At 38.3% G+C, this 12,910-nt stretch overlaps 1 long non-coding RNA gene across 2 annotated transcripts; it reads right to left on the bottom strand.

Annotated features, from left to right (window-relative positions):
• Window positions 1–637: 637 nt before the first annotated feature.
• LOC127965479 (uncharacterized) lies at window positions 638–2,977 on the bottom strand. Of its 2 annotated transcripts, XR_008155312.1 has the most exons (5): window positions 2,830–2,973; window positions 1,966–2,081; window positions 1,763–1,847; window positions 1,138–1,256; window positions 638–1,017 (listed from the first exon to the last, which is right to left on the bottom strand). It is a non-coding gene; the product is annotated as an uncharacterized LOC127965479 (long non-coding RNA). The 2 variants fall into 2 exon arrangements; XR_008155311.1 differs by having other exon boundaries at window positions 1,966–2,977.
• Between the last annotated feature and the right edge of the window lie 9,933 nt (window positions 2,978–12,910).

The raw sequence follows: 12,910 nt of genomic DNA, 5'->3' as shown, positions 1-12,910 counted from the left end.
ATAATGGATGAACCTGCAACAACTTGCCATTATCTATTCCCCACTGTAAAGCAGTAATCAAGGACAATGTATACACATTGTGATACTTCACTATTACACAAGGACAAATTCATGCAGTGCTAAGAATATTAATTTATATATATATATATATATATATATATATATATATATATATATATATATATATTAGCATTATATATAACTAATTAGCCGAAATCAGTGTAAAAATGTCCTCCTCACCCCCGTATCTTGCTCCTCAGGTGCTGGACATCAGTAATGTGCGTGCTCTTGGTTTTAATGCAGTACAAGATCCACGTTGATCATTCCCGCTACATTCTCAGTTATCCCTCAAGTTTTTGTAACAATAAAGCCCATGGAACCATATTGTAATGCAGAATAATTAATCTTGTAACTCCCTGTATTTCACAAAAAATGTGCATATTTGTTACTAAAATATAAAAAAATACTTTCTGGTGTACTGATGTCCCAGATGTTATTAATCCGATCAAAAATGTTTATGTCTTAAATAAAAAAATAATCCCAATAATTAATATGTCGTTTTTCCAAGTCTCAAATAAACACATATGAGCCTACCTAGTAAAATGATGTATTTACCAAGAATCTTCAGAACACAATATTCACCATTTTCATTTTATTGAAGCATAGACTATAAAGTTGATAAAGTAGCATCAAGACAAATAAGATTCAATGAAAATAATTATCATCAAAGATACATTAACCTCATATATAAATCAGTTCACACAGATGAGTGATGAAATGTCCTTAAAAGTCACACAGTCCCATCCAGTCAACTGTGATACAGATCATGTGATACATATAAGACATGAGATACTGTTCCAGAAAATAATGATTCCCATCATCACATCTAAACTGGTTTCATCTCCCCATCGTGTTCTTCTTCTCTCGTGTCTGGAAACAGTTTGTGGTTGATGTCCAGCACTGATGAGGTGTAGCTTGTTCTCAGCCAGAGGATCTCTCAGTCCTAACATCCCAGACCTGGTCAAAGTGAAACAAACAATGCAGAAGAAGTTGTTTAATGGACAGAGAGCGCAGCTTATGTTCTGTGTGGTTTTAGCAGGGTGAGCAACTATGACCCTTGTAGTACTGTACACTTACCATTCTTCAAGCTGTTTTGAGACCTTTTGAGAAGCTTTTTCTCTGAAGACAATTTACCACATCCACTCCTTTCAAGAGCATCACTTGGTCAAAACCTCTCATTTGGCTGATGAGATCATCTGTACAAATAAAAATACTGCAATAAATGTCATTCTCCAAGAATTAAGAAAAAGTTACAGAAGCAAAGGTCTTGCTCATGAGACTGCATTAGCATGTGTAGTTCTTAGAGACTCTAGAACTGATCTAATGTTGCAGTAAATGTGTTTTTTTCCTCTAGAATCTTTCTCCAAAGTTCCTGACTTCTCTCACAAACGTGTTTTAGTCTGTGCAGTGTAAGGCCTGGCTTCAAACCAATCAACTATCAATTCACAATTAATAACATAACATTTACAAAACAATGAAATAATGTCAATTGGTGTTTATATCAACTAAACCAATTTCATGACACTTGTCTGCTAATAAAACAGGTGGTGTGTTTTTAAAAACATAATATTAAAAATGTCCAGTCACACTTTGCTAACATGCTGTAATTGTAATAGTATAAAACGAAATCAAGGCTGACATGACCAGTTCTGTGAGAGATCATCATAAAATGTTGTATAACATTGCTTCAACACACACATACCAGAGGACTTCTGTTTGTTTGAGCACAAGATGGCCATCTTCATTCCTCATCCTGAGCAAATCATTTCCTTGGTCTTCCTTCTCTTCTGTGAAACAAGATAATCTCTACTTACTCTCTGTGCAATTAATATTGCTCATTAAACATAATTAAGTTAATTTAAAGTAAGATTCAGACCAGAGCATTTTTGGAGTAAACAAATGTACCTGGGAAGAGCTGATCATGGCAAGATTCGCTGAGACTCAGTAATAGCTCTTTTAGGTTTTAGGAAGGTTTGTGAGGGTTGGCTCTTAAAATAGCTGTTGAGCTCGATATTTTAGACCTGAAAAAGAAGAACAGCATTATCTGGAAAAAATCCTGTAAGACAGAAGGAAGGACATATTATTAATTACGTGCAGCTTGTACATTACACCTCTGTAAAGATGCTGTAAAATTAAATGTTAAATGAATCCATTATTGAAAGCAAGTAATTAATAGCAAGCTATAGTCATATGAATTATTTTGATAGTGTCAGATGAGACCGTCCTGGGGCTTGTACAATATCATACAAGTGTTAAACTGGATTATTAAGACTGTGATGTGTTTAGTACAGTATGTGAAATATTGATAATTAGATATTAAAAATCTCTTTAAACACATAAGTGTCCCATAAGGCAGTGGCTCCCAATCCTGGTCCTGGAGAACCCCAACACTGCACATTTGAGATGTCTCCCTGATCAAACACACCTGATTCAACTCATCAGCTCATCAGTGAAGACTCCAAGACCTCAAAAGTGTGTTTGTCAGATAAGAGAGACGCCAAAACCGTGCAGTGCTGGGGTTCTCCAGGATCAGGATTGGGAAACACAGTCATCAGGTCATGAAAAGTTCGACACACACTCGTGGTCATCATGCTCACTCGAACACTAGGCCAAATGCAGGAAAGACTTCAAATAAGTAATCAAGTGGTCAAGTGAAAAGATGGCAAGTGTGGGTATTTGGACAGTGCAACAGTTTAAGAAACAACAAATGCTGTACAAATTATAACAGCAGGAATTTTTGATAAAAGAGACAAACTATCACAGACTTACTGCTGCAAATATCTGCCTCCGCAGCTTTCTGTCTTCTCCATTTCTGAAGGAATCCCTCTCCAGAAACACCACTGGGCTGACTGCCTTTACGTCTTTTCAGCTAAAAATAAAAATAATAAAAAAGGGGAGAGAAAATAAAATTGAATTATATACAGAATGTTAATAATGATCTGTGAGCAAAATATTTATATATATATATATATATATATATATATATATATATATATATACAAATATATATATATATATATATATATATATATATATATATATATATATATATATATATATATATATATATATATAAACTGATATGAATGAACTGCAAGATGGAAAAATACATGTTTTATTATTTATTTTTAATTTGATTTTTTTTTTTTTTTTGGATTCACATTAAAAGGTATTAAAAGCATGGTACAGAACACATGATTACTGTGATATCTGTCATATAAAAGCACATAAAAACACTAACATTACAGTGATACAAACATAGCTGGTTTGGTGATTATTGTATTGTTGTATTGATTATTAATATATCATAGTAAAACTACAGTTACAGTTACTAATGATTTACTGTGTTTTAACTTCACATTTCATTTATTACTATTGTGTTGTGATTACCATGATTTTACTACAAATACAACTTACATCATTGATCCTGAAATTAATAATAATATAAAATGGATCGAAGGTCTATGGCACGTCACGTGACAGATAGAGTTTAATCACACTAATTAGCAGCTGTGTTCATTAGAGGTGTGCGATACCGCTAGATTTGGTATCGATCCGATACCAAGTAAATACAGGGCCAGTATCGCCGATACCGATACCAATATCGATACTTTTTAATAATTAAGGTGGATGCGTCTTCAACCTAAATCTAAATGAATTTTCATGACTTTTAATTTGTTTTTGTGATTTGCATTTTGGGTTATTAATCAGTACTACAAAAGCTTTTGTTCAGAAACAACTTTTGGTTACTTCTGATTTATTTAAATAAACAAAGTTACAAAATGATTACTTCACAAATATAAAAAATGTAAAAACAAATTCTCTTTTCAAGTAGCATGTTAATAAAAAAATGTTTCTCCTCTTGTGCACTTCTTTTCAGGATTGTTTTCTTAAAGTCACAACGTTTTACTTCACAATGTAAAAACAAATTCTCCTTATACAAAATTCCTGAAGCCGACATCTTCCACTATGGAAAGAGGCTGCAGGTCCTTCACAATCATTTCTGATAGGCGCCTTGTAATATCCACTGCTCTTGGAGAATCAGTTATTGATAAAATAATAAAAAATAATTAATTCTGGTGCACATCTAGGTGAAGTTTAAATATAGAAACTAGTATCCCTTTCACAGCTAACACAAAAAGGGTAGATCGGCCTGAAAATACAGCCATACAACGCTCTTCTTTCTCTCCGCCTCTGACTGACTGCTGTTAGAAATGCGCGGCTGAGCGGTGCGCGCGCCTGACTGCTGGTGGTAGCGCTAGTGGTGAGTCACGTGACGGTACAACACAGGAGAGGGGGCGGAGAGCAGTGTCGAGCACGAGCAGCACTCTTAGAGCTTGCTCTGCTCTGTGACAGCAGCAGCATTTTGACAAACACGGCCAGGTGGCAAAACGAGAGAAACTGAAACTTAAGTATCGATATTTTCCCGTTGGTATCGATCAATACCGATACCAACGTTGGTATCGATATTATCGATATTAGTATCGATCTGCCCACCTCTAGTGTTCATTTATTTAAACGCAATGAAACTCAAAGACAGCCGCGGATGACCGATATAATACAGCGATTAAACATATGGCACTAATCTGATTAATAAAGAAGACAGAATACATTTGATAAAAGGCATTAAAAGAGCGTATATACGACTACTCACCCAAACTGTGGAACTGATAGCAAGTATCGCGCGATGTGTGCTGAATGAGACTTCTTGAACGTGATTTCATAGCGATAAACATCTCATGTCCTCGTGTCGAATTCTGACGCCAAAAGTTTCCCACTGAAAGCAATGAAGGTCGTAGTGCTTCGATAGTCGACGCCGAGAGTCACATTTGGCGTCATAAAAGTGACGCTAGGGGCGCTTGACCATGCTTCGGTTTTTGACGCCTTTGGAGTGAGAATGGGTTGATATTTTGAGGTGTTGTGAGAGAGCCGGGGAGAAACGACAGCAATGAGGGCAGTTTGTCGTTCTTCGTGATGAAATGGATGAGTGAGATTAATGGCTGCTGTTGCTCTGATTTGTGGCCTGAAACATCAGCAGCATCTCTTGATAAACTGAAATCCTGCACTCGTTCAACCCTCCCCTCCCCTTCTTCTCCCCCCACTCTTTTGGAAATGTAGTGTCTGGGACAGTACCATTCCAGCAGACAGGGTCCATTACAAAAACATCCCCTTGGGTTCTGTGGAAAGGTCTGAGCTGACACATGCACACACAGCATATATTAGTATGCAGCAGGCATTGCTGTAGGTATATGCCCCTCTCTCAGACACACACTGACGCTGGTGACAGTTTGTCTGCTCAATACTGTCTGCTTCCTCCAGCTATTCTCCATTTACTGGCTGTCTGTTGCCCATGATGTGGATCTGATATCTTTATATGTAGCAAACCTGAACCTCTCTACACCCTTGGAGATTATAGAAACACACACAGGCACAGACTTAACCTTTATACACACATTAAAACAGAGCGCTGTAGCTATAGCTGTGCTAGATGTGTAATTTAGCTGTTCGCTAACTCATTCTTTCTTCCTGGGATTTATTCTTTTTTTTCTAGTTAGTGTTTCATGTTTAAAGTCAAATGACATCCATAACCCATTTTAATTGTGTAACTGATGTAAACTGAAAAGAAAAGAAACATTCTTTCAGGTACAGAGTGAGTTATATTCAGTTATTTATTTTTTTCTTTGTAATGAGGTGCATGAGAAATGAGTATTAAGAAAGTGATTTCTCGTTGACCTTAATTTTAATGTCAACATAAGTTTCCTATAAATTATTTTCAGGCCTCTCTTATTCTTTCAGAAATCACTGTTACAACTTCCTCAGGTACATATGCATGCGTGGGGGAGTAATGAAACTGGGTGTTCTTGGGTGTTACTGATGTGCTGAAAAATCTCATATGCTAGAATGTGTGTGGGCTACAGTAAATAAAATTCAGCTGTCCATCAATTAAAAGACTATAAAATGGTCATGACTGAGAAACAAAATTCCCTTGATCTTTTGATATATAAGGGGTCATTATGTTATATATATATATATATATATATATATATATATATATATATATATATATATATATATATATATATATATATATATATATATATATATATTAGTGCTGTCAATCGATTAAAAAAAATTAACTAATTAATCGCACAATTTTTTTAAAATTAATCGCGATTAATCGTAATTAAAAGACTGACACTTTTTGGATATGTAAATGTAAAATGTAAATAATTAATGTAAACTCAAGACAAAGAAACTATTTAAATTCAAAATATGATTGTTTATTGGAATTTTTGTTTAACTTGTAACACAGATTTTCTCATGTAAACAACATACCTGCAATAAACCATCAATATCCTCCAAATTAACTGTTGGCTTGAAAGCCATATTTATTACAGAAATAAAAACACAGGCATGTAAGTACCATTTGAATTTCAAAACAATCAATGCCAATAAAAAACAAAAATGATTTCTGTTATGTTGAATTCTAAGTGGACTGCAAAAAAATTCCAAAGTATAGTCATTGCCAGTGCTTTAAGTGGGCCGGTATGCACTGGTACTCAGTACCGCCACTTCCAAATATAGCTCTTGAGCGTATCGCCACCTCCACCCCAGAACGTGCTTTTAGCGTACCGGTACGCTCATTTGGACATCTGTTTTAATAGAGGTTTTAATCTTTTACCTGCACTGCCGATTTTCAGAGCGCCCTTCACAATGCAAGCTTCCTAATTCATCCCACCCAGAGCAGAAACTACATTACCCATTCACCCTTAAATTATACAAGTGAATAGCGCATGTGTCGCTTTTCCCACTGTTAAGTGTCAACAACTCAACGTGGCCGGAGAAGGTGTGTGAAACTCGTTGTGAGTTATACTAAAGCAAAATCTTGAGTATTTATTGTCTGATAAACATTAAAAACTGTCTGCGGAGGTTGAGTCGTCCTGCAGCCCCCGCTGGCTGTTCATTGGCTGCAGCATCTTTTTTCTAAGTTCTAAAAAAATACCGTAGACGGCAAGGCACAAATTTAGATATTCATTTATCTAATTAATCTATAGCCTATGCACGAAGACAATATGATCTTTTTGTCCCCTTTTTGTTTTAAAGCTTGATGAAGAGAGAGAGCGCAAGTTGCTGCAGCTGCGAGGAGGACAGTGATGCACGCGTACAGGAGTGATTGACAGTTCGCGGCACTGTGTACAAAAAATACTCCGCTACACAATTATTTCGTTATTTTCGTTTAAGATCATTAACGTTAGCGTTACAGAAAGGTCTGATTTACGCACTGTTACAGTCATTGTTTTTTTTTTTTAAACAATGACGTTTGAGTTCATGATTTTAATGTTGCTGTTTCTTGTGGCAGACTAAATGAAGAGTAATGTTTCTTGTGGCAGACTGAAGAGTAATCTGGCAGAGTTTTATACTGAAACTTTCCGTCTAAAAGTCCTTCCTTGGTCTTATCCATATTTCTTTGCACGTTGAACACACATGGCCACAACTGGAAATAAAAAAAAACTGCAACCGCGTTAATTGCGTTATTTTTTTTTTTACGCGTTAAATATTTCAAATTAATCGAATGCGTTAAAGCGCTAATTTTGACAGCACTAATATATATATATATATATATATATATATATATATATATATATATATATATATATATATATATATATACAAAACCGGATTGGGGGGGGGGTAGAGCGCATTCTCGGGAGTATCCCCCCAGCCTCCGAGGGGCGATAGGGGTAATGTGACGAGTGGGGCGGGGCCGAGAGCCGTGGGAACAGGGCGAGGCCGGGGGAGTGATTGAGAAATGAGCGACACCTGCTCCACTCACCGGTCTCTAGTTCCACGGAGGAGATGAAAGGATATAAAACAGGAGCGACGACAGTGAAGGAAGGGAGAGGACCAGGCCTGGATTTTAGTTTGTGTTTTGGTTTTGTTTGTTTTTGTTCTGTTTTGTGTTTATTTTATTATTTTATTATTATCTTATTATTATTTGATTGTCTCCTTCTTCCCGATGAATGTGAAGTTTGTACATTGTTACACTCTGCAAGCGTTTTACTCATTCTCCAGAAGCTGCAGCTGTCTCCAGCTCATGTGCTTTTATAGCTTCCTGGTCACATGTCACCCCATCCGTGACACCCCATCCATTGGTCTTGTTACACACGATTCAGGGTATAGTCACACTGAAGGCATTACCAAAGCTTTTGACAAAGCATCTCATTCCCTTAGGCAACTAGAGTTACATACATAATCTTGAGACGTTTTTGCCCAAAGTATATGCATAACACCTGCAAAAAAATAAACAGTAGCTGTCGAACTACCTAGGGAAGTCACATCACAAGTGTCACATTTTTATATTTTTTTCATGTGAATCAACAATCCCCATCAGTTGTGGTGGTGAGAATTCAGTGGTGGCCTTTCCTCCAGTGATCCCTTGTCTACAAAATTTGTGTTTATGTTAACTATCCTTGTTTGTGTTTAGAGCATCTGTGTGTTTGCTTCACATTTATGCATTTAGCAGACGCTTTTATCCAAACCAACTTACAGTGCATGCAAGATATATAATTTTTATTCTTTTTTACCAGTATGTGTGTTCCTTGGGAATAGAACCCACAACCTTTTGTGCAGTTAACACAATACTCTACCACTGAGCATGTGTTTACCCAACACAAAAGCAGAAACGGTGACTGAATAATGGTGGACCAAAATAAGTGCAATTACAGACATAGGGCTGGCTTTTAAAATACATTTGAAGCAGTTTTAAACCTGTGTGTCATAAATATAAAATCACATCCTTTCTGCCACACTAGATTCTGTATGATGATTAAATCACTCAAGACTTTAATGATTCTATTTTTCTGCACATGCAAATTTTATCGTATTCTATATAGATCTGTCAATGCCTTAGATTAACATTAACACTGGTGCTGCAACAGAGACATCACTTGAGTTCCAAGTAGGTGTATCTATTTTCACACCTATACATTTACCTCCACATTTGTATATGAGTTTGTCATTGCAAAACTGTAGGATGAGCTAAAGTTATTTACAAAGTTCACGTATCTATAAATAAATAAGATTTGTGTTTATATCTCACAATTTCAGCATTTCTTTTGCATATTTGAATTATAATCTCGTAGTTGTGAATTAATAAGAAAAAATTAAAATCTCAGAATTGCGAGTTCATATTTTGAAACTCTCACTTCATATTTTACATTTCTGAGTTTCGAGGAAAAAGTCTGAATTGTGAGATATAAGCTTAGAATGGCAAGGAGTCATTAGAATTGTGATGAAAAGTTGCAGGTACTGGAAAGGTTTTTAACCAATAGCGGAAACAAGCTTTCATATTGACCTGCAATGTGCGATAAATAAAAAATATATATTTTTAACTGTCATAGTATATGGTCTGCTTCTGTCTTATGATTGCTTACATTTATTTTCAGCCTCAGTTTCCATCTTTTGCGCAACTTGGATATAGTGTGCGTTAGCATTGACGTCTGTCACGGTGCTCTAAAAAAAGGTATTTTGTGCCGCAGCACAAAAACGCGCTGAAGCCCACGCATTCATGCCAGTATCTGATTCTTGTGTGGTGCAGACCGACCTTGAGTCAGAGTGTAGCAGGACTCAAAAGAGATGTTTTATCTGATATATGTGTGTGCAGCGCTAGTGAGAAGTAGGGCTTACACTAAAGGCACTGGAGGAATATAAGCAGGTCTGTGTGGGCAGGGCATGGCAGAACAGAGCAGATCCCTTTGCCACGTCCAGCTGGCACAAACCTGTGAACATTGTCCTGTTGGAACAGCGAGTTCCTTAATAACATGCAGAAACATTACCTAACTGTCTAGTCAAGATAGATGACTATGTTTACATGCACAGATGTTCATAAAATCCACAGTGATTGTAGATTCTGAATATAATGTTCACAAAAGAACCTTTCGATTTTTAGTGTATTTGTGCATTACATGTATTGTAAACAAAATTTCTGTGAATTTGAAGAGCAATATTTTGAATCAAGATTACCATCGCTCTACACACAGGGCAAGTAGCATGAAGGGTAGTGTTTTAAAGGAAAATCTGCTTTTAGATGTGACAAGAATCTGTGGCAATCAAAAGTGCACTTTTATAAAAAGTATATAAATATTTATATGAAATGTTGTATTACTTATTACAGTTTTTCTCAGTCGCTTTGGTGCATTTCTCAACTTCTTTTTAACTCCACATCATCTAGTCATTTATACACATCATAAAACCAGTTTCTCATTCGTTTGAACAAGTTGTGTTTGCTTTCGTACTTTCATGCAATTGATTATGCACATTTATCTGCAGTTTTCCTACATTATCAGTTGCTAATGTCATGTTACTCAAAATGTATTACATAGTATTCTGTGCAATAGACTTATCCCTCAAAACATCTAGGCATTAGTTCATCGTATAAGTCATTAAATGCAAAATGGTTAATCTAGTTGTCGTAAGTTTTGTTTAACACATTATGATAAGACCTTTTGTAAATTTGAATTGAATTGTGCAAGTGAATCTTGACTAATGAAGAAAATGTAGATCAACCAATGATAAACCATTTCTCTGAAATAGCTCAAAGGTTCATCTCATGAATCTTCAGTTGGAAAGCTTATACTGTATAGACAGAGGACAACACAAGAGTTACAAATGTACCTATTTTTTATTTTCATCTTTGTGCCCATATTTCTTTTTCCTTTTCTATATCATAATTACATTGTAAAGGTTTATTTATTTATTGTATTTATTTATTTTTATTTTATTTTTTATCAGATTACTAGTAAAAGTGTAACTGGGAATTCCATCAAGTCTCTTTCAATCAATATCCCACATACAGTAGTGTGTAAATATGTACTTTTGAAATGGATATATGACATACATAAGCCTATGGCATACTGTTACTACTGTATGTTACTATTACTACAACAGTTACTGTCATTCAAAATGTTTCCATAGTTTACATCAGGTAAAACTATCAAAGTGCACTGTTATATTGACAACACGACTAAGCATTTTGACTATCTTGTTTGTGAACAATGACATGAGGACTTTTCATTCTGATGGCACTGATATGTTCATTGACATGAATACTTGTTTTTGAGAGATGAACTAAAGATTTTCAGTAAGTTACAGGCTTTTGCTGGTAATCTGTTTTACGGTGCTGTTTGTACAAATTGTTTTAAGAAATGCACATACTTTTTTGCAAATAGCAAAGATGATTCAAGAAATGCACTTATGCGACTGAGAAGAACGTCTTGGTTACGTATGTAACCCTCGTTCCCTGAAGGAGGGAACGGAGACGTTACGAATGGGATCTCGCCCGAGAGCCCAATCACCTTCGAGTGGTACAAAACGAGCCAATGTAACACAAAGTACCTTGGTCTGCGCAATTTGCATCGCGAGCTCCGCCCAGCAGAGCGGGTATATAAGGAGCAACGCGAGCAACTCGCATTCAAGTCTTCGCTGAGGAGCCGAGCCAATGACCCGGCCGTTCAGTGGAACAGCGATGTGGCAAGGGGACGTAACGTCTCCGTTCCCTCCTTCAGGGAACGAGGGTTACATATGTCTGATGGCCTCAGACTGCTTCTGGGCGGCAGAGAACTGCTGGGCAAAGCTCTCTACCGCGTCACCGAAGAGGCCATCCAGCCCGATCAGACTCCCTCATGTCTGCCAGGTTCAGCCATAGGTGGCGCTCCTGGACGACCAAAGTGGACATCACCTGACCCAAGGAGCGCGTAAAACCTCCTGTAAAACCCCTGGGTCAGCACTGCCCTCGTGCAGCTGCCGGAGCAGCTTGGCCTGATAGACCTGAAGTGAGGCCATGGCATGCAGGGCAGAAGCGGCCTGGCCCGCAGCTCTGTAAGCCTTGGCCACAATCGTGGATGAGAACTTACAGGCCTTGGAGGGCAGCTTGGGACCACCACGCCAAGCGGAGGCGCTCTGAGGACACAGTTGCATCGCAACAGAACGCTCCACCGGGGGAATCCCAGCATACCCCTTGGCCACCCCGCCATCGAGGGCAGTGAAGGCGGAGGAAGAACCAGAACGGTTTCGGGCAGTTAAAGGTGCCTTCCATGAACTAGTTACTTCCTGGTGCACTTCCAGGAAGAAAGGAACCAGAGGGGGGTGCTGGCGATCCGCATGAGCAGCCCCCAGGAACCAATCATCCAGCCTCGACAGTCGGGACAGGGTGGAGGATTCCAGTCAAGCCCGATGCTCTCCGCTGCCCGGGAAGGCATGGCCGTCAGCTCAGGATCGGACTCGGACAACGCTGGCACTCCCGAGGGAGGCAACGCAGCCGAACCCTCATCTCCCGAGGACTCAAGCCCGCCTTGTAATGCGGCGATCGACATACGGTCCTCTTCGCGAGCCCCGAATGAGATGTCAGGAGCCTGAGAGGGTCCAGCAAACTCATCCGGGAACTCAACCGGCTGCGGCGTATATGAGGGGGGTGTGGCCTGAGGAGGTTCGCTCGTCGGGGAGCCCACACAGTAACCCTCAGATCACCCTGGCCACCAGCCGAAGTAGCCCTCTTACGAAAAGAAAAGCTAGAACGGGGTGTGGCAGAGGGGACTTTTAAGGTAATCGAGTCTCGATCTCAACGCCGAGATGGTCATGTCCCCGCAATGAGAACATGAGCCATCCACGAACGCAGTCTCAGCATGCTGGAAGCCCAGACACGTGACACAGTGACCGTGACCATCACGAGGAGCGATATATTGACCGCACCCAGAAACACACGGGTGAAATGACATCTTTAAAAAGATGCAAATCGGCCCGTATCTCTGTTGTGAGAGAAATTGCTCTTTTAGGGGTGTTGAAGCGCTCAGGG

Source organism: Carassius gibelio, chromosome B9 (genome assembly GCF_023724105.1).
Source record: "Carassius gibelio isolate Cgi1373 ecotype wild population from Czech Republic chromosome B9, carGib1.2-hapl.c, whole genome shotgun sequence".
NCBI lineage: Eukaryota > Metazoa > Chordata > Actinopteri > Cypriniformes > Cyprinidae > Carassius > Carassius gibelio.
The sequence above is the reverse complement of the archived record's forward strand: the minus strand, read 5'-3'. Positions and strand labels throughout refer to the sequence as shown.